At 33.9% G+C, this 21,307-nt stretch overlaps 2 long non-coding RNA genes and 1 pseudogene across 2 annotated transcripts; 2 read left to right on the plus strand and 1 right to left on the minus strand.

Annotated features, from left to right (window-relative positions):
* Positions 1 to 1,103: 1,103 nt before the first annotated feature.
* Positions 1,104 to 3,483, minus strand: LOC147910840 (uncharacterized). The gene is made up of 3 exons (XR_015546677.1): positions 3,156 to 3,483; positions 1,735 to 1,887; positions 1,104 to 1,400 (listed from the first exon to the last, which is right to left on the minus strand). It is a non-coding gene; the product is annotated as an uncharacterized LOC147910840 (long non-coding RNA).
* Positions 3,484 to 4,271: 788 nt separating this feature from the next.
* On the plus strand, positions 4,272 to 8,688 carry LOC147910841 (uncharacterized; annotated as a pseudogene).
* Positions 8,689 to 9,483: 795 nt separating this feature from the next.
* On the plus strand, positions 9,484 to 11,874 carry LOC105143788 (uncharacterized). Its single transcript, XR_015546462.1, has 3 exons — positions 9,484 to 9,812; positions 11,090 to 11,242; positions 11,578 to 11,874. It is a non-coding gene; the product is annotated as an uncharacterized LOC105143788 (long non-coding RNA).
* Positions 11,875 to 21,307: the final 9,433 nt, after the last annotated feature.

Consider the following 21,307-nt stretch of genomic DNA (forward strand, 5'->3'; position numbering starts at 1 on the left):
CTCTTCCACCGCTATGCCGATCTTCGACGTCAAAATCACCGTTCTTGAAGCGTTGAAATCACTCACGACACGTTCTTTCACTAATAGCGGCCTCACTATAAGTATTTGAGAGCATTCAATGAGCCGCAGCCGCAGATTTCTTCATATTGAAGCAGAAAATTAAAACCTCCTGCAAATGATGAGAATTTGACTCATAAACTGACATTTTCAATCGAGAATAACTTTATGATGCAGATACAAATCGTCTAATGTTTCTATGACTTATGTTGACAGATGCCCATACATTTTTTTAAGTTTATTGGTATGTTCTACTCTGGTTCAATTATTTCCGTTTGTTTCTAGTATCCGTTGTTGAATATCTCTGCACTGAAAAAAAATTATTTTTATTTTCATAAAAACATATCTTATTGTGCAATATCTTATTTTCAAAGAAATTTTCATTGATCCAAAGAAATAATTTTTTTTAATACGAGCAAAGAAATGTTTCTTTGAAATTAAGATTTTTTTTCAGTGTATAATTGAGTACAATCAACACATTCATTTTCAAATTTACGCGTTTTTGGTTCATTAATACATTATGTCGTAGCTGTATAAAGGCAGTTCTAATTCTGAGGAGGACGCGGGGCACGGAAGGTATTCGTTGGCGGGAGGGGGGAGGCGAGGGGGTACTCGTAAGCGCGGGAAAGGTCCCGGCGCTATCGCTGTTTACATAAACATAAACATAGGATTACAATAATCAATGGATTACATAAACATTCCGATGACATTCCGCTATGCCTTTCCTATTTCTTTCGTCACCCGCCGCCGCTACCCTTCGCAAAAATGCATCGGTAACAAAGGCTTGCCGCATACAAACACTTACCGCATATACTTACCATCTCTCTCCCTCTTATGTTTCGCCATCTTTCCCGCCGCGTTGTCGCTCCAGTTGTACCTTCTCGCACGCAAAAATATTTTATCATACGTTTTTTATTTAATGATTTAAATAGAACGCTTAATATGATGGTGTCTGTCGCAATACAGTTGAGCGCGAAGATGACTGACGGCGCGCGTCATATGAGCGCTGCGATAATAAGAAAGGAATGAATAATGTCACCCAGATATATAGTTTAAATATGCGTTTATTTTTATATATAACGTAATTTTACAATATATAGTTCTTATTATATAGTTCTTACAATATTTATAAGCAGAAACTTTAATTTAATTTAATTTAATTAATTTCAAATCGATTTTTTTAAGCACCTGCTTCCAATTAGCAATAAAATGTATATTTACTTTTCACACTGTTTACAATATTATCCAAAGCATAAACTATTAACACTCTATATTTGATTTTTTATTATAAATTTTGCGCAAAAAATCTGTAGCATCACATTTATCGATGATACAATTTTCACCTAAAAGTGTTATAAAATATTTACATTTTTCATTGACGATATGCATATAGCTGTGCCAGTATACGATATGTGTATATTGGCACAGCTCAGAGTATACGTTCTCGACGCAATGTTTAAGTTCGAACATGAAGAGCACGGTTGATGGCTTCATATATCAGACATGTTTCGCGCAGTGTTAATTTGATCACATTCACATCATGCCTTTTATGATTTCTATCACTAGATCTTGGATCGATAATGATGAAGGTGCGAATTGATTGCACGAACCGCTCAATATCCGTGCGTCTTTCAATGAAAGCCTGCCACATTGCACGAGACAAGATTATGTTGTTACCTTGGTTGTTACTTCGGTCATCAATTACAATTTCCACAAAAGACACAGATCACACGACGATTCCGACATCCAGGTATTTGTAAGCTGTAGGAGTCAGTGTAAATTCTTCCCAATATACGAGGTGTATGACGAGGTTTATTACAAGAAGATATTCTGCAGAAAAAAAAGTAATATATATATATATATATAAAATAAAAAGAACAACTGACATCAAAAAGAATACTCCTACTGTCATAACTGATCATCGAATCAATTTTGATCATAATTTCAAATGGAATGATGTGAGAATTTTGGACTGCGAATCTTCTTACAAATAAGAGATTGGTGTCTGAAATGATTCATATTAAAAGACAGAAACAAGGCCTTAATAGACAAAATGATATCGAATCTTTACCCGATACTTATTCACAGATCATTCAATCTCTTTCTCCTTCTTGACTGCTTTCCCTTCCCTATCCTTCTCTTCTCTCCCTACTTTCTCTCCCTTCCACTTTATTCTTTCCTTCTTATTATTTTTTTCCCCCTTCCCTTTCTAGTTTTCCATTTCAACCTTCTTGTCTTTATATGTCGTTTATATCTTAGCTTCTTAGAGAGACGATCGATTTCGATTCCAATTGCATTGCCTAATCGATAATACATCATTTCGACACACACATAAGGTATTTATTATAAATTTATTTGTTCTAAACTCATTATACATATACAATGCATGTCGGCAATTTACTCTTTTTTTCTTATGCGCTTGTCTTATAATATCAAAGTCTTATAATATCAATTTTTGCCTCTTTCTTTTAATTTTGATTTATTATTTACGATTTATTTTGTACTTTTCTTTTTATTGTTTGCGACTCGATTTGTACTTTTCTTAATATTTTTATTTACTTTTATCGTTAATTTATTATTACAATTTATACTTGCTAACAGAAACATGTTCGTCCTTATACACATACACGGTTCGGAGGAGCACATTTTGTCAACTATAATCGTTTGTTTGATTTCCTCTCAATTTGGAGCGAGTTTTATAGTTAATTTTGCGTCCGAATGCGAATTTTACTTAATTCCTTATGTTTTTATCTACGTTATAACTCTATTGTTAATTACCGTTGTTAATTTATTTGTCACACTAATTTATTTGTCACATTGAAAATGATCCAAGTAGGATCGAAACGTTTGTTTTCACCTTCTGATTGTCAAATTATATTTTACGTTTTTAATTTTATGACATAGTTTTATTTCAATTTTTTTAACTATTTATACAGTTTGTCAATTTATGTTTTAGGCTCGTAGCCCTTTTTCCTTTTTACTTATTTTAATATATATATATATATATATATATATATATATAAAATAAAGAAAAAAGGAAAACAGATAAACAAACTATAGAGAAAAGGTATAAAAAAATTTATAAAATAAAAACTTACTGTTTATAAAACTCTTCATCTTTAATAGGAACGTAAAATCTCATGGAATCATACATGCTTGTAAGCGTAGTAGTAGCGGTCCGTGAACGACTGATGCAGTAACATTGCCCGAGCTTTCTAAGTTTCGTCTCCTCCAACATGTTTCTTCAGAAATGCGTATGGAATTGTTCAACCAACACAAGCGAGAGATCAAAAATGCAAGCGCCGATATACGACAGCTTTATTAGTATAATAAAAGATTTTTTAAGGACATTCGACGTATACATTCGACATATTTCGCGATGACATCATGAATGTAATTTTGATACATTGCGACGTTGCCAAATTATATGCATAATGATATATGTCCCACCCGTTGTAGTTCTATACTCACTATAGTATTCGTGCTCTCTCTCCTACCCATTGTGGTCCTATACTTATCATAGTATTCGCGCTCTCTTTTCTTCCCGTTATATTTTCTCTCACGTTCTCTTTTCTTCTTGCTCACAATTTTATTAAGTAAATATGATATTTATTTTATGATTTTTTTAATGATATTTTTTAATGACTTAGCAATGATTTTAATTTAACAACTAATTATAATATTTCTAATAATGTAATGTAATACAAATGGCTGAGCGTTCCTAATTATCAAACCATTATAAACTATTATTGAGTAACTATCGAACTGAGTAACTATCAAACACTTATTGTACTACTGAACAGCTATTATATTATTAATTAATTCTAAATAACTATAGAGAAAGAAGATTCTTTTCCACTCGAGGTAAGGAGAAACAGGAATGCGCAGATTTCAAAGTTACGTGACAAGCAGATGATGTCATAGAAGGGAGCGAAAAAAATATTTTAGGATTATGGAGGAAAGAAATATAGAGATTAGAATTATAATTTCTTATTATTCAATTGTTATTTTAATAATTTCATTAATTTATTTGAAAAAAAAATTGCACACCTTCTTATCATATATAATTCTAAACCGCCGAATAGAGGCAGGGAAAAAGGAGACCGAAAATAATTTTAAAAATTCAATAGTATATTTTTAAGTATTATTATATTATACATTTCTATAAAACATTAATTTATTTTTTTACTTTAAATATAACGCAGTGTATATAATTTTATCTGAGGTGCACACATTACTAATTCACACTCCATGATTGAAGTTTCATCATAAACTTCATGCAATCTTTTAATACATCACATTTATTGTTAATACAATTTTGGCGTATAGTAGTCACAAATTGTTGATATATATTCTCTCGCACGCGATTTTATTAAAAAGATATGGTATTCATTTCATTTTATGACTTTTATATGATGCGATTTTACAATAGAAAGATACGAGCACAATTTTAATAATATTTTAATGATATAAGTCGATCAACCGGACGCGCTTTCTTAATTTATTATCACGAAGATATGAAGAAGGAATGATGAAGAGATTAGGGAAAAGATAAATTTTCAAAGAAATATGTATATTTTTTAATATAGATTTACTTATCTAATTTTTAATGCAGCATGTACAATATAATTTAAACCGTAGACCACTAGTTTACATTCCATAATAGAATTTTTATCATAAATTTTGTACAAAGTGTTCGCAGCATCGCGTTTACTAGTAATACAATTTTGTCTTAAAAATGATACAAAGTATTTGAATTTTTCATTAACACTGTGCGTACATTGACTTAGTTTATAGTACGCATGCTCGACACATTGCTCAAGGTTAAATAAGAAAAGTACGGTTGTTGATTTCATACAAGTATGTATCATACAATGATAATTTTACATTTTTCGTATCACATACTTTAACAAGTTCTACATTCAGATCTTGAATCGGTGATGATAATGATCAGACGGTTGACTGCATTAATCGCTCAATATCTGCACGTCTTTCGATGAACACCTTCCACGTAGCATGAGGCAGGATTATGCGGCTCGATTGTCGCTGATCGCAATTTCTACGTCTATCATCTGAGACGTACGTCCCACGATCCCGATGTCCAAGAACTTGATTTTTTCAGTGCCTAGATGGCCTTCATGTAATAGCCGAAGCATTTCAGCTTTCATTGGATCTACTAGTTTATTTTCTAAAAATAATAACTTATCGCTTACGTATAGTTTATCTTTTAGCTTTTGATATATTCTAATGTTTTCTGATATTTTATATTTTTGATTGGGTCAGCCATTACTTAGATAATCTGTAACTAATCTAAGTTGAAGATCATTGGTAGTAGCTTGTCTGAATTGATCTTTTCTGGTATCGGACATAGGTAGATGATTCATTACAGAATGAACAGCAAAATCTAATCGAATCAGACTTCAACCCTGTTTCCTTTAAATGCGCTCTGGAAATTTCCTTTCAATATTAATGTATCTTAAATTTATGCTACGTCATGTTACATTTTTTTTATTCTGTAATCCAACTTTCATATTATATTGTAAATTTATTTTCGCTTTGGCGCTTTTTACACTGTAATTTTTTACTCTCATTTTCTGATAAGAGTTAGAACAGGAGTTATAGACTTTGCTGGTGCCTCACCAAATGGTTTTATGCACTTGTACACTTAATTTTTTCTCGTTTAATTCTGTAGTCGTCATGTTTTTGTTATTTTGTAAATAATGCACAAATAAATTAAATTAAAAATTATGTTAAATTAAATTTATTCTTATGCACATTAAGTACGTATGTATGAATTGGACGAAGGTAGTATGTGTAAACGATCACGAGGTAGAGTTTAAGTTAGACAGTGGTGCGGAAGTAAATATCCTACTGAAGAATATCCTTAAGCACATTGCACCGCAGACAAAGATAGCACAAAGTAACATATCATTAATGTCGTATGGAAATCCCAACTTTAGAATTAAGAGTTTAATTATTCAAGTCAAATTATCGTGTCGTGTAAAAAATGTATGCGCTAACCTTACGTTCGTAATAGTAGAGGCTGAGGAACAGATTTCCTTGCTAGGCTTGCAGAAGTACTTAGCACTAAATCTCATTAGGCGAGTAGACGCTATTGATAAAATAATGTTTAAGTCATGATATCATGACATAATATCCTACATTTGAGGGACTAGGACGATTTTCGAGTTAACACCATATAACGTTAAAAGACAATGCGAAGCCTCGTATCACTCCCATTAGACGTGTACCTCATACATTACTCAACAAATTAGAAATAAAGTTAAGGGATTTAGAAAAAAATGGAATTATACGAAGAGATAAGTCCACAGAATGGGTACATCCCTTAGTCATAGTAGAAAAGCCTAACAGTGATCTGCGGTTATATTTAGATCTGAAAGAACTGAATAATGTAGTTCAACGCGAGCACTTTTTAATATTGTCAGTAGATGAAATTGCCGGGCAACAAACAATATTTTACAGTACTAGATATGAAAGATAAATATTGGCAAGTGAAGGTAGATGATTCTAGTGCTGATTTGTTAACTTTTGGTACCCCGTTTGGCAGATACCAATTTGTACATTTGGTATCTGCTCGGCACCTGAAATTTTTCAAAAGAAAAATTATGAAATATTTGATGATCTTGACGTAGGAATATACTTCGACGATATAATCATAACGAAAACCTCAGAGACCAAGCATGATAGAAACTTACAATGTGTTCTGGAAAGAGCTTTAAAGCATAATCTTAAATTCAATTTAAGCAAAGAAGTGTAAAGTTTATGGGACAAATCTTCTCGAAGGATGGCATTCAAACAAATAACAAGTATATTAAGCCTATGCCAAGCCCTCAGTGTAAACAAGACATTTTAAGATTTCTTGGCATGATTAAGTTTGTTGGGAAATTCCCAACATCTAAAATCATAGCCCCTTTGTGTAATCTGACAAGACTTGATGTTCAGTGGAATTGGACAACTGAACATGCTGAGTCAATCAGCTCAAACACTTATTAACTACAGCCCCAATCTTGGCATTTTTCGATCCAAAAAAGGAAATAGAAATTGAAACTGATGTCTCCAAAGATGGATTAGGCGCTAGTCTCCTGCAGGAAGGAAAGCCAGTAGCTTTTGCATCAAGAAGTTCAACTAAAACAGAACAATAATATGCCCAAATAGAGAAAGAAATGCTGGCTATTCTCTTTGCAGTGCAAAAATTTCATTATTTCATCTATGGAATTCACGTAAGAGTGTACAGTGATCATAAACCACTGGAGTCAATTTTCTGGAAAGCGTTGCAAAATATAACACCCAGATTACAAAGAATGCGACTCAAGTTATTTCATTATTTCAATCTGTCTATTCATTATAAACCTGGAAAATTCATGTATGTTTCAGATGCACTTTCCAGAGCGCATTTAAAGGAAACAGGGTTGAAGTCTGATTCGATTAGATTTTGCTATTCATTCTGTAATGAATCATCTACCTATGTCCGATACCAGAAAAGATCAATTCAGACAAGCTATTACCAATGATCTTCAACTTAGATTAGTTACAGATTATCTAAGTAATGGCTGACCCAATCAAAAATATAAAATATCAGAAAACATTAGAATATATCAAAAGCTAAAAGATAAACTATACGTAAGCGATAAGTTATTATTTTTAGAAAATAAACTAGTAGATCCAATGAAAGCTGAAATGCTTCGGCTATTACATGAAGGCCATCTAGGCACTGAAAAAATCAAGTTCTTGGACATCGGGATCGTGGGACGTACGTCTCAGATGATAGACGTAGAAATTGCGATCAGCGACAATCGAGCCGCATAATCCTGCCTCATGCTACGTGGAAGGTGTTCATCGAAAGACGTGCAGATATTGAGCGATTAATGCAGTCAACCGTCTGATCATTATCATCACCGATTCAAGATCTGAATGTAGAACTTGTTAAAGTATGTGATACGAAAAATGTAAAATTATCATTGTATGATACATACTTGTATGAAATCAACAACCGTACTTTTCTTATTTAACCTTGAGCAATGTGTCGAGCATGCGTACTATAAACTAAGTCAATGTACGCACAGTGTTAATGAAAAATTCAAATACTTTGTATCATTTTTAAGACAAAATTGTATTACTAGTAAACGCGATGCTGCGAACACTTTGTACAAAATTTATGATAAAAATTCTATTATGGAATGTAAACTAGTGGTCTACGGTTTAAATTATATTGTACATGCTGCATTAAAAATTAGATAAGTAAATCTATATTAAAAAATATACATATTTCTTTGAAAATTTATCTTTTCCCTAATCTCTTCATCATTCCTTCTTCATATCTTCGTGATAATAAATTAAGAAAGCGCGTCCGGTTGATCGACTTATATCATTAAAATATTATTAAAATTGTGCTCGTATCTTTCTATTGTAAAATCGCATCATATAAAAGTCATAAAATGAAATGAATACCATATCTTTTTAATAAAATCGCGTGCGAGAGAATATATATCAACAATTTGTGACTACTATACGCCAAAATTGTATTAACAATAAATGTGATGTATTAAAAGATTGCATGAAGTTTATGATGAAACTTCAATCATGGAGTGTGAATTAGTAATGTGTGCACCTCAGATAAAATTATATACACTGCGTTATATTTAAAGTAAAAAATAAATTAATGTTTTATAGAAATGTATAATATAATAATACTTAAAAATATACTATTGAATTTTTAAAATTATTTTCGGTCTCCTTTTTCCCTGCCTCTATTCGGCGGTTTAGAATTATATATGATAAGAAGGTGTGCAATTTTTTTTTCAAATAAATTAATGAAATTATTAAAATAACAATTGAATAATAAGAAATTATAATTCTAATCTCTATATTTCTTTCCTCCATAATCCTAAAATATTTTTTTCGCTCCCTTCTATGACATCATCTGCTTGTCACGTAACTTTGAAATCTGCGCATTCCTGTTTCTCCTTACCTCGAGTGGAAAAGAATCTTCTTTCTCTATAGTTATTTAGAATTAATTAATAATATAATAGCTGTTCAGTAGTACAATAAGTGTTTGATAGTTACTCAGTTCGATAGTTACTCAATAATAGTTTATAATGGTTTGATAATTAGGAACGCTCAGCCATTTGTATTACATTACATTATTAGAAATATTATAATTAGTTGTTAAATTAAAATCATTGCTAAGTCATTAAAAAATATCATTAAAAAAATCATAAAATAAATATCATATTTACTTAATAAAATTGTGAGCAAGAAGAAAAGAGAACGTGAGAGAAAATATAACGGGAAGAAAAGAGAGCGCGAATACTATGATAAGTATAGGACCACAATGGGTAGGAGAGAGAGCACGAATACTATAGTGAGTATAGAACTACAACGGGTGGGACATATATCATTATGCATATAATTTGGCAACGTCGCAATGTATCAAAATTACATTCATGATGTCATCGCGAAATATGTCGAATGTATACGTCGAATGTCCTTAAAAAATCTTTTATTATACTAATAAAGCTGTCGTATATCGGCGCTTGCATTTTTGATCTCTCGCTTGTGTTGGTTGAACAATTCCATACGCATTTCTGAAGAAACATGTTGGAGGAGACGAAACTTAGAAAGCTCGGGCAATGTTACTGCATCAGTCGTTCACGGACCGCTACTACTACGCTTACAAGCATGTATGATTCCATGAGATTTTACGTTCCTATTAAAGATGAAGAGTTTTATAAACAGTAAGTTTTTATTTTATAAATTTTTTTATACCTTTTCTCTATAGTTTGTTTATCTGTTTTCCTTTTTTCTTTATTTTATATATATATATATATATATATATATATATATATATATTAAAATAAGTAAAAAGGAAAAAGGGCTACGAGCCTAAAACATAAATTGACAAACTGTATAAATAGTTAAAAAAATTGAAATAAAACTATGTCATAAAATTAAAAACGTAAAATATAATTTGACAATCAGAAGGTGAAAACAAACGTTTCGATCCTACTTGGATCATTTTCAATGTGACAAATAAATTAGTGTGACAAATAAATTAACAACGGTAATTAACAATAGAGTTATAACGTAGATAAAAACATAAGGAATTAAGTAAAATTCGCATTCGGACGCAAAATTAACTATAAAACTCGCTCCAAATTGAGAGGAAATCAAACAAACGATTATAGTTGACAAAAATGTGCTCCTCCGAACCGTGTATGTGTATAAGGACGAACATGTTTCTGTTAGCAAGTATAAATTGTAATAATAAATTAACGATAAAAGTAAATAAAAATATTAAGAAAAGTACAAATCGAGTCGCAAACAATAAAAAGAAAAGTACAAAATAAATCGTAAATAATAAATCAAAATTAAAAGAAAGAGGCAAAAATTGATATTATAAGACTTTGATATTATAAGACAAGCGCATAAGAAAAAAAGAGTAAATTGCCGACATGCATTGTATATGTATAATGAGTTTAGAACAAATAAATTTATAATAAATACCTTATGTGTGTGTCGAAATGATGTATTATCGATTAGGCAATGCAATTGGAATCGAAATCGATCGTCTCTCTAAGAAGCTAAGATATAAACGACATATAAAGACAAGAAGGTTGAAATGGAAAACTAGAAAGGGAAGGGGGAAAAAAATAATAAGAAGGAAAGAATAAAGTGGAAGGGAGAGAAAGTAGGGAGAGAAGAGAAGGATAGGGAAGGGAAAGCAGTCAAGAAGGAGAAAGAGATTGAATGATCTGTGAATAAGTATCGGGTAAAGATTCGATATCATTTTGTCTATTAAGGCCTTGTTTCTGTCTTTTAATATGAATCATTTCAGACACCAATCTCTTATTTGTAAGAAGATTCGCAGTCCAAAATTCTCACATCATTCCATTTGAAATTATGATCAAAATTGATTCGATGATCAGTTATGACAGTAGGAGTATTCTTTTTGATGTCAGTTGTTCTTTTTATTTTATATATATATATATATATATTACTTTTTTTTCTGCAGAATATCTTCTTGTAATAAACCTCGTCATACACCTCGTATATTGGGAAGAATTTACACTGACTCCTACAGCTTACAAATACCTGGATGTCGGAATCGTCGTGTGATCTGTGTCTTTTGTGGAAATTGTAATTGATGACCGAAGTAACAACCAAGGTAACAACATAATCTTGTCTCGTGCAATGTGGCAGGCTTTCATTGAAAGACGCACGGATATTGAGCGGTTCGTGCAATCAATTCGCACCTTCATCATTATCGATCCAAGATCTAGTGATAGAAATCATAAAAAGGCATGATGTGAATGTGATCAAATTAACACTGCGCGAAACATGTCTGATATATGAAGCCATCAACCGTGCTCTTCATGTTCGAACTTAAACATTGCGTCGAGAACGTATACTCTGAGCTGTGCCAATATACACATATCGTATACTGGCACAGCTATATGCATATCGTCAATGAAAAATGTAAATATTTTATAACACTTTTAGGTGAAAATTGTATCATCGATAAATGTGATGCTACAGATTTTTTGCGCAAAATTTATAATAAAAAATCAAATATAGAGTGTTAATAGTTTATGCTTTGGATAATATTGTAAACAGTGTGAAAAGTAAATATACATTTTATTGCTAATTGGAAGCAGGTGCTTAAAAAAATCGATTTGAAATTAATTAAATTAAATTAAATTAAAGTTTCTGCTTATAAATATTGTAAGAACTATATAATAAGAACTATATATTGTAAAATTACGTTATATATAAAAATAAACGCATATTTAAACTATATATCTGGGTGACATTATTCATTCCTTTCTTATTATCGCAGCGCTCATATGACGCGCGCCGTCAGTCATCTTCGCGCTCAACTGTATTGCGACAGACACCATCATATTAAGCGTTCTATTTAAATCATTAAATAAAAAACGTATGATAAAATATTTTTGCGTGCGAGAAGGTACAACTGGAGCGACAACGCGGCGGGAAAGATGGCGAAACATAAGAGGGAGAGAGATGGTAAGTATATGCGGTAAGTGTTTGTATGCGGCAAGCCTTTGTTACCGATGCATTTTTGCGAAGGGTAGCGGCGGCGGGTGACGAAAGAAATAGGAAAGGCATAGCGGAATGTCATCGGAATGTTTATGTAATCCATTGATTATTGTAATCCTATGTTTATGTTTATGTAAACAGCGATAGCGCCGGGACCTTTCCCGCGCTTACGAGTACCCCCTCGCCTCCCCCCTCCCGCCAACGAATACCTTCCGTGCCCCGCGTCCTCCTCAGAATTAGAACTGCCTTTATACAGCTACGACATAATGTATTAATGAACCAAAAACGCGTAAATTTGAAAATGAATGTGTTGATTGTACTCAATTATACACTGAAAAAAAATCTTAATTTCAAAGAAACATTTCTTTGCTCGTATTAAAAAAAATTATTTCTTTGGATCAATGAAAATTTCTTTGAAAATAAGATATTACACAATAAGATATGTTTTTATGAAAATAAAAATGATTTTTTTTCAGTGCAGAGATATTCAACAACAGATACCAGAAACAAACAGAAATAATTGCAACAGAGTAAAACATACCAATAAACTTAAAAAAGTGTTTTATAATGAGCCAAGATAAACAATATTTTTATTTTACAAATGATTCTCAAAATTTTACCAATGCTCACTCTGATTTGTTGGTCTACTCTCTCGTGGACAACGCGATTGCGAAATACCACATCTGAATGGCACTCCTTATATCATTCCTCAATATTAATGAGTGCAGTGCATCCGAAGAAGAAATCTCACATCGAGAAATATAAATCGAATTGCTACAGCGTCCTAAGCTCGCGCCTATTGATGTATTTACCTGTCGAGTAGAGATAGAAAATAATTATAAAAAAGAATTAAGCGACAATATTAATACAGAAAGTGTTATTAAAAATAATGAGTTTTTCATACCCGTCGACTTGGTCGCGTGCATAGAATTGCATAAGAAATATTTATTCCGAAATATTATTTTTTATAATCTTGTTCTAAATGTAGTTAAGGTAGTTGTATTGTAATATTGCTTGGGGCGGCCGGTGTGGGGCGAGGGAGAAGGGGCAAATATCCGAAGCGCCAGTACATGAGGGCGCCGTTATGGAAAAAAAAATTACAGTTTAAAAATTGCTGCAGATCGCAATTTTTGAATAGTAACTTTTATTTCCCCACTGTGCGCCGATATTTGAGAATGATAAGGGTATTAGTGAAGTAGTAACTTTCTAAGATTTCATAATTAATATTTGCTTCGTGACCTCCCATTTTTTTCGGTTTAGGAAATTCGTATTATATTTATCTATAGTGCTTTAATTTTGAAGTGAATTTCTAAATACCGTTTTTACACTATAATTGGAACTGTCACTTCTTGTCTAACACAGGGAACTCCTTGTCTAGCACATAAAAGTACTAACTTCAAATGCAATTATCTTTTGAACATGCCTTACCCCCTCTCCTCCTTAAAATGATACGTATGTATAGAGATTATCATTATCTTCAAATAGTAAAAGTTTCAAAATCTTAAGGAAAGTCATTTTACAATACAATCATCTTAATAATCATCTTAATAATCATTTCGTGTTTATTCCCCGCACGCGATATCACGCGCCATTTATTGGAATAATGGTTCCCCACTCGAAGCCTAGAATCATAATGTTGATATTAAAAGTTTTATATATATATATATTTCATTTAATCAGCATGTTGAAGTTGATTCATTAATAAGATTGTTAATAAGTTAATAAGATTGCGTTACCTTCTAGTATTCCTTGCAAACACAGTGGTCTGAAATGTATCAATAAAGTTGGTATTACTTACAATTTCTGGTCTTCACTGTTCCACAAAGGATGTAATAAATTGTCTCACATCGTATTGTTATATTGAGACCCTTTAAAGAAAATGGACAAATGAGAACCCAACTGCTTATTCATAAAATTATAATAAAAATAATGTAATTTTCCTCGTCCACACTCGCCATAATGCATGCAATGATATTATTTTTCAAACAGAGCACCCGCGTTTTGTTAATTAAAGAAATTACGTCTAATAATTTAAGAAATGTAAATAAGTTGTGTTGTATTTCTAGATATCCTTCGTCATATCATTATATTATGCAGAAGGCATGGAAATATTAAGAGTTTCTACGCTAGTATCAGAAAAATATCAAAAAGATTTGTTTAAGTTACATATTGCTATCTTTTCTATTTATGCCAATCCGAATGCATTTGCTTATGCGCTCACTGAAAAATCTAGATATTACGCCTACATCCGCTTTTTTCAATGCATGTCTGCGTTAAATCCAATTGAGATCCACTGGCGCCTGTTTTTTGGAATTGCCTGTGACTGCTAATGACGCGTCTGATACCGCGAACGTACACTCTCTTCGCTAAAAGCACCAAGATCGCTTGCGATCCTGAAACGGCTGCCATATCCTGCTGTAAATTCCCATGGGTTTTTTCATGGGTTCCTATAGAGGACTATAAATTCTGTAGGAGTGTAATTATCTATAGGATTTACTCAGTATGCATGTATACTGAGAATTGCAAATAGACTAATAGAAATACCCACAGAAGTATGGACAAATGCCCCATGAAAACTAAAAGATACTAAAAAACTATAGGATACCAGTTTGACGTATAGCAATATGTATGTATGCGTAAGACAAAGGAGAGGTGCCCCATGGGGATTGAAAATGCCTATAGACATTTATATGCTACCATAAGATGACTTCTGTATATTTCCTTTATCCTAACTCCTATGTAAATCTACATGTTCCTACGTCAAGTGTAATATCCTATAGGTCTTTAGTTCCCATGAAGCATCTCTTCCGCATTCCCATGGGTATATCAACTTGAGAGAATAATTCGTAACTCCCAAAAACTGGAATCCACAATAATAGTTAATAAACGAGGTATGTTCCACATCGGGTGAAAAAAAATCCTCATTACCATAAAGAAAAGATATTCGTGACTTTTTTGAGTCACCAAACACACCTTGTTTATCACGCGATCTTCAATTTTTAGAGTTATGGAAAAATTAGATTTTTATTTAAATCTTAGATTTTCACGTGAAATTACATCAGTCGGCTGTTATAGCATTTTGTGTACACATTCTAATATATATATTATAGGGACTATACAGGATATCTCAAAATATTTGGAACTATTTTTGTGTACAGATAGAGCGGATTAAACTGAATCGGAAGGTCCTCTATCATTTTGCAATTTTTACAATTATTACTCAATGAGTAGAATGTCTAAAATTGACGCATAAGACAACTTTAAGATATCTTTATGAGTTCTTTGAAAAAACATCTTTAAAATATGTCATAAAGAACTCTGAAAAATATCTTAAATTTATCTTATCGATTTTATCCGCTATTCGGCAATTTTTAGAAACTAACTATTTTGAAAATTGCAAAATGATACAGGACATTTCGACTCAGTTTAGTCTACTTTATCTGGACACGAAAATAGTTCCAAATACGAGACACCCTGTTTACTATTTAGGTCCGATTGCATCAACGTGCACGTCATTCTTTTTCCCATGCGATCCTATAGGGCCTCTTTTCATGGACTGATGTCATAGATTCCTATGTAAAAATCTTGTAGAAAAATTTCGTATGTTAACCTATATATACATGCTGGGTAAATCCTATAAATACCTATTGTAAGAAATTTAGAGGAAATAGACACAACAGAGAAGCTATCAGCGTCGGTGTTGCTCAGTGGCAGGACGGAAATTTACCAACTCGAAGGAGAGACCAGGCCTGAGTTTGAAACGAGAAGCGCCCTGATATGTTTCTCTGTGTCATCAATTGTTTACATTATACAAGCTCCCAACAGAATCTTAGGAGCGCACAATGAAAGGAATAGGGAACAGAGAATAAGAATTTCAACCTACCAGAAATCATGTATTGTGGAATACACAGTTTCTGATATGATAGGTTAAAATTCTTATTCTCTGTTTCCTGTTCGCTATTCCTTTTATTGTGTGCAGCCTCTTATAATCTTCTATAGGAACCCATGAAAAAACCGATGAGAATTTACAAGATTTTTTTATAAAATTTTTTTTTATAAATATTTATTCTTTTGGCCGATCGCAATTAAAATAAAAGGTTTTTTATAAAATAAATTTTTAATATGCATTGCACTCTGTTGGCTATCATATTCTATTGGCCAAGCGAAGAAAAAAAATTAAAACAAGCCAATTTTATGTCGAGTTACATATGGAGCGTTTTTACAAAAGAATCTTTGATTTGAACAATAGTTTTGTTGTAATGCTTTGCGAAAACTCGTGAGCTTTCTGACCAATTAGCCGTTCTCTTAATAACTTTTAGGCTAATATCTTTTTTCAGTGCTGCCGCATGTCTTGTAGAATGAGCAGTGAATTTTTCGCTTATGCCACAGCGAGACATAGCGGTCCTAACTCATTTACTTATTGTTGCAGAGGCTGCTGCTTTGAAAGGCTTTTTGGTAGTCAGGAAAAGATTATCTTCCCTCTCTCATTGGATATCGCTTTTATATATGCATCGAGTGTTGTTACGATGCAGTTTTCGATTCTCTGGAAATTCTGGTAATAACGGTTGATAAGCTCCTAGTCGAGAAGTTTTTACATGTTTTGGTATCTCTATTTCGTATCCCTCGCTTCGAATTAACGTTAAATAATTTAATCACCGCTAACGTTTGCGTTCTGTGCGCAGTACCTAGCGCTAACAGTAATATCAGACGCTCCGTCAAACGTTCAATAGGCAATTCGTCTATCGGAAACCATTTTTCGATTTCGCGAAGCACTATATCAACGTTCCAGACTCTGTCGTACTTGGGTTTTGTAGATCTGAGCGTGAAAACTCTTTTAAAAAATCTGGATATGTTCTTGTTTTTACCTAAATATTCCCACTAATTAAAGAAATCGCTGATCTAATTGAATTATGTGACCCGTATGTCATTCCTTCTTCAAATTTCTTTGTTAGAAATTTTATAACGTCAACTTCTTTGGGTTGATAAGGATTTAGTCTCTGATCCTAATACAATCTATCATTATTTTAAAGGACCTACATATTGTTTGTGAGTTGATTCCATTAAGAAGCTTCGAATATATTTAAGAATGAGCTGGGCAATCCTCTCTTTTTGAAAGGTTCCTTGATAATTTTCCTACCATCAGGGATAACTTTTTTGCTAACGGATGTTGTATAGACCTGCAAGGAGATAGAACTAAGGTAGGAGAAGGTTTAAACAACAAAGGTTTCTCTGTTAATAACTTTGATAACAAAGGAACCATGGCTGGCCAGTGAGGAACTATCACAATACCTGTAGCTCGATCTGTCATTATCTTTTTTAAGACCCTTAAAATAAGAGCAAAAGGCGGAAAAAGCCCAGAATAAACCGAGTGATTGCCAATTCACGGTGAAAACATCGATTGCGAACGCTTCTGAGTCCCTTTCCCAAGAAAAGAACTTTTCGCATTTTGAGTTACATCTAGTGATGAAAAGATCAACTTCCGGATATCCGAATATTTCCACGGCTCTAAAAGCGTTATCAGCCAGCTCCTATTCTGTGTCAATATTTCTTATTCGAGGTTCCACGGTCTGCTTCAACATTATTCTTCGATTTTATATATGAGGCCGTCAATCAGACCTTCCTCGCTTCATACCACTGCCAGATTTTCTTTGTAATATCAGACGCTCCGTCAAACATTCAATAAGCAATTCGTTTATCGGAAATCATTTTTCGATTTCGCGAAGCGCTATATCGACGTTCCAGACTCTGTCGTACTTGGGTTTTGTACATCTAAGCATGAAAACCCTTTTAAAAAACCTGGATATATTCTTGTTTTTACCTAAATTATTTCCACTAATTAAAGAAATCACTGATCTAATTGAATTAAGTGACCCGTATTGTAATCTTATGCAAGATTTTGGATGCCGCACACCTCCCATTCTATTTATGTATGCTATCGCTGTATTATATTATCAATACGCACAAGAATCTCGCAATTCCTGAAATCTTTAGCAAAACTTTTTGATGCAAAAAGAATTGCTTTTAGTTCCAAACAATTAATATGCCATTTTTTTTCCTCCAAAAACTACGAGCAGTTTTTTCTTCACAGAAGGCGCTCCATCTCGTGGTGGATGCATCTGAGAAGATTTCACATTTATAATTTTCATGTCTAATAGGATTCGAAGATGTGGGAATATTTAGTTTCCACTAATTTATGTCTGGCATGAGACTTTCTGGGAGACGAATTTTTGCATCAAAGTCAATGTTTTTTAATAATCCTAAATACCTGACAAATTCTTTAATATATAAACGCCCATATCTTAATGCTTCACAACAAGCGTTGATTGATCCGGTCAAATTAAACCATTGTCTAAGAGAGAAAATTTTCCCCGGTACACTGTTCTAGAAGATCTATCATTTTTTGCTTCTTATTCTCTGATAATTCTAGCACCATTTTTCTGGAATCGTACATGATTCCTAAAAACTTTACTCGTTGACTAGACTTTTATAATTTATAATAAGAGTATCTTAAAGTCTAGTCAACGAGTAAAGTTTTTTATATCAAAAAATGGCATAACGTTTGGAACTCTTTTTCCATCAAAAAGTTTTGCTAAAGATTTCAGGGATTGCGAGATTCTTATGCGTATTGATAACACTACAGCGGTAGCATACATAAATAGAATGGGAGGCGTGCGTCCAAACTTATATAAGATTACAAAGGAAATTTGGCAGTGATGTGAAGCGAGGAAGCGTCTGGTTGATGACCTCATATATAAAATTGAAAAATACCTACAGATTCTAGAAAATTAATAGAAAATTTTTATGTTTTTTACACATGTCTGTCGCGATGAAAAATAATAAGTACATCATCCAGATAAATTATAGAAGTGAAATTTTATCACGCAGATAACTCATTACTAATCTCATGATCTTCATGAAGACATGAGGGCCTACATTTAGTCCAAAAAGGTAAACATGTAAATTCGAAACGTTGACCTTGAAAAATAAATTTTAAATAAAAACAAACGTGGTTATAAATTTAACAAGTATAAAAAGAAGAGCATAAGAAACCACAGCACAAGTTGTAGATTGTGATATTTAATTATTATTACATCAATTAAAACGTTAAACGTTTCGGCCACAATCTGGCCATCTTCAGTAAATTCATAATATTCTTAAGACACAGAGTTACATCTAGTTGGCATTAAACCGTCCTATGTTGTGATTGTATAAACGTGTTCATTTCTATGAGAATATGCTTCGTACAATAATGTTAAAACACCCAAAGTCTTATCACGAAAAGTGTAGAACGAGAATTTCCAGATTCTAATTTAAAATCAATTTGTATATCATTAATATTTTCTAATCGGAATATAAAAGAATAGAATCGATACCTGTTTTACAGCAAAAAAATTATAACGAAATTATAACGAATCTCAAGTATTATACATCCTATACACAGATAGAAATTTGTCGTAACATTGTTATTATTAGTCATATCGAATATTTTACCACTATTTATATTGCAACCGTACGAGCGTGACGCAACTTCGTCGCACATTCACAGCTAAGGTTCTCGTAGGCGATCGGATGACGGGTGGCGTTAAAAGAAACGTGACAGAAATGCGTCTTCCCGCGGCCGCTCTTAAGGGCGGCATATAATCACAAAACAATAGTTGAGCGCCAGGCACGAGCGAGCGTGTCACTCTTTCTAGAAATTACGCGATATTTTCTTTATGCCATTTTTAATGAGCTGCGAATGTCGACAGGCTCTCAACCGGTAGCTCAACCTCGGAAATGGCAGAGAGGGCAGTTCGCGGTCGAGGATAGCAGATCGTTTGGAGGAGCGAATAGGGACGAGAATAAAGTACACACGAATTAACAATAACAAAAGTAACAAATATATTAAATGAATCTTCGACTCACATTTACATCTGGCGATACAATCGAGACGATAAGCTCTACTTGAGCGCGATAACTGATTTACATAGGCCCCGAGGTTTTACGCTAGGCGTATCAACTTCGTTAAATTCCCGCAACACGAGCTCACACCACACAGGAGTACTCTCGCGAATTATACGAATCATACTTCATCGCCTCGCAAATACTAAGGAATTCGGCAACGATTGTAGCGTGGACACGGTGTGACCTGCGCGCTTGCGGGGCCTCGCGCCGCTCAGCTGAGATGCAGAGAAGACTCAAATACGTGCAAACTCGACACTACGCAATCTCGATACGACAGAATACGCACAATTATCAATTGCTATTATAGATTGTCGTTAATGGCTATGACACAGAAGACCGAATAAACATGCAAATCTTATGCTACAAACGCTCGAGACGACACGATACACGACAATATTACGGCACGGAACTTCGACGCAACATATGATCCGCGATAAAAAGAAACAACGAATGATGAGGCTGTGGCTTGCGGACGTCTTAAAATTATCCCGACGATAAGGGCATTCGGGAGGCGACACGCGTACTTGAATCCCGCGAAACTCTGATACGTGGTAATGCCACGTGCACTCTCTATTATACGCCCGATAGAAATCCAATAAAGCTACGCCTCCCGGACGCGGCGACTTTACAGTGACGCTTGTCTCACCGCTTGACTCCCTCGCAGATGCTCGTCCTAGTCGACCTTGGAAGGTTCTCGATTCGTTGACGTCCTGCGTCCTCTCGCGTGCCCTCGCCAAGCGGGCTACAGCTCAAATGCCGGGCTCTAATCCTTCCGAGCGCACGCAGGGCTCGTTATCCCCGCGAGGGGCCTTATCGCGTCTGATTGGCGCGTGGCTCCGCGGTTCCGCTAATCGCGGGAACCGCGTCATGTCCTGGCGCGCGAAATTTGAGAGATCGCGAAATTCGGGAGTCTTTTTCAGGCCGCCTCATGGCCTCGAGGTGCCTATCCGGGGCTCTCGTCGTCCTTGGGGCGTAGAGTGGCCTTCCCCGTCATGCCGTACCAACTCTCGATCCGCTTTGCGCCTGGAAGAGGGTGTGATAAGAAATGCCTTGCGATAACCAAAAGGGCGTAACAATGAAGGAAGGATATCACCTGCGTGCATCCGGGGTCAGGTGTCGTGCACCCCCGGCGGATCTGTCAGCAGCGGTCGTCTCTTGACTCCCAATCCTGATCGTTCTTCCTTCTCTTCTTTCCAGTGAGATTGGCGTCACTCTGCCAAGGTCGCGG

Source organism: Acromyrmex echinatior, chromosome 1 (genome assembly GCF_024713525.1).
Source record: "Acromyrmex echinatior isolate Ae372 chromosome 1, ASM2471352v2, whole genome shotgun sequence".
Taxonomy (NCBI): domain Eukaryota; kingdom Metazoa; phylum Arthropoda; class Insecta; order Hymenoptera; family Formicidae; genus Acromyrmex; species Acromyrmex echinatior.